General features: G+C 35.8%; 1 protein-coding gene across 1 annotated transcript in view; it reads right to left on the bottom strand.

Annotated features, from left to right (window-relative positions):
- Window positions 1–1,138: 1,138 nt before the first annotated feature.
- The window catches only part of txk (TXK tyrosine kinase), a 21,607-nt gene continuing 20,796 nt past the window's right edge, over window positions 1,139–1,949 (bottom strand). Inside the window, exon 15 of the mRNA XM_042069871.1 lies at window positions 1,139–1,949. This exon is cut by the window's right edge and continues 87 nt beyond it. The gene's annotated coding sequence lies outside the window, so the exon portion shown is untranslated.

Consider the following 1,949-nt stretch of genomic DNA (forward strand, 5'->3'; position numbering starts at 1 on the left):
AGCTTTATTCCCAACTCCAGATACAGGTTCCAAACACACAAGCATCCTAGCGAGCATGAGAGAAACATGTCTGTGGTAGACAAAGTCTTACCATTATTTAGAAGACTAAAACAGGATAAACAGGATATTCTTGATGGATTACATAAAATGAAAATATGAAAGCTGTCATGATAAAGAAAAGCTGTTATTAACAGACTCCATTAGGGAGGTTGACCTCAGAGGTCATGGACAAAAGTAACCCCAAAATAACTAGGATCGTCCTTGTATGTCTACATTTCTTTTACAGTTTTTTTCAATCGCTACCAAGCGCTTACCCATACTTCAGATACTAAACTCTTAACACAGACTCACACCTACAAAACACAATTGGCCAAATGGATAATTTTCTTCTCAAAAACACATTTTGTTAAATATATACTAACTCTTCATTTCAAAACAGAACACATATTTCTCTGCACACACTAACTTTACCAAAACACTGGAAATCTGACTCAAAATTAAATTATTCTGTCAAAGAATAACACTTGTTTTCTCTTCACAAGGTACTGTACATGCAGTCAATCAAAGTACACCAGGTTTCAAAATACTGGCTATTGTTGACATTACAAAAATTGCATAGACTTTTATGTTTCAGTTTTACAGGTATTTGCATGCAAAACATGCTCTATCCACAGTTTTTACACTAAATTTCTTGGTTGGGAACTGTATGTCCACATGTAATGTGCACATTAAAAAGCATTCCAGTAACAAGCAAATCAGTTTTTTTTCCCTTTACTGTTTACTACAGGAGGTACAGTAGAAATACTGTTTACAGTATGATAGAACAGAAAAAGTTTTACAGTATTGCTTACAGTGAACAAAATATCCATGAAACACACAAGAGCATTCTGAACAAAAAACAACAGCAAAAAGCCCAGATAAAAAGGGGGAACTAAAAAAAGCACAAAATTACTGTATCTCATCTCTGTGATCTTTAGAGTTAGGCCACATGTTTTCATCAACATCGCATCTGATATTATCCAAGGCGATGCACCTGAGATAAAACCATTTGCTAGCAGAAGCAGAGCAGAAGCAGAGGTTTTGATATAGTGTATCTAAGGTTTGGAATATTGTGTTTGCTATTGTGGGATGTTGTGTGTAAGTGTATAGCCAGTTGGACAACAACAACCCGAGTAGACATTAAACAGCTAAAGTTTTAATTACTGGAAAGTTTCCCACAGACCTATATTTTATTTTATCTGTTTACAAAGATTGGAAAATCTGAGAAAATGTTTTATAGAAAACATAATAAGATATTTTATAGCATGATGTCACCAAAATACTAGACATTTTACAGTGTGCTGGTGTTGTTTGTAAGAGAAGCCTGTTAGAACCTGTGAAAACATTTGATGTAAACCCTAATAGCAATCACAGAAACCTGTGGTATGAGGGCTCTGGCATGATATACTGTATGTGTGGATTTAACAAATGTTGGGTTGGCATTGATCACAGAGAATTGCTCACACACAATGCAGGCATCTACCATTTTGCTAAAACATGCCCTGACCACACACACACACACACACACACACACACACACACACAAATATATTCAACAAGGAAGAGCAAAGAGGTTTTATTTACATATATATTTTTTGTACATGGAATTCAACATTGTTGTATATAGTATTTTCCTTTTTATTTACACAATTGTCAGCTGTCTTTTGTTGTCTAAGGAGTCACTACTAGCATATCCACACCCTGTTTTCGGGGCATTTGTGTTTGTTGCCTTGGCTGCAACTCTGGATGCATGTCTGTCAGTCAGTCAGTCAGTCAGTCAGTCAGTCAGTCAGATTTTGTACTGCCAACCTCTTTCACCACATATTTGTTTGTGTCCTTCTGTTCTGTTTTTAATATTTATGAGTCAGTCTTGTATTTGGCTGTCTCGGTGTCTCTCTGATTGTGTATCT

This window comes from Alosa sapidissima, chromosome 18, assembly GCF_018492685.1.
Source record: "Alosa sapidissima isolate fAloSap1 chromosome 18, fAloSap1.pri, whole genome shotgun sequence".
In the NCBI taxonomy this organism is placed as follows: Eukaryota; Metazoa; Chordata; class Actinopteri; order Clupeiformes; family Clupeidae; genus Alosa; species Alosa sapidissima.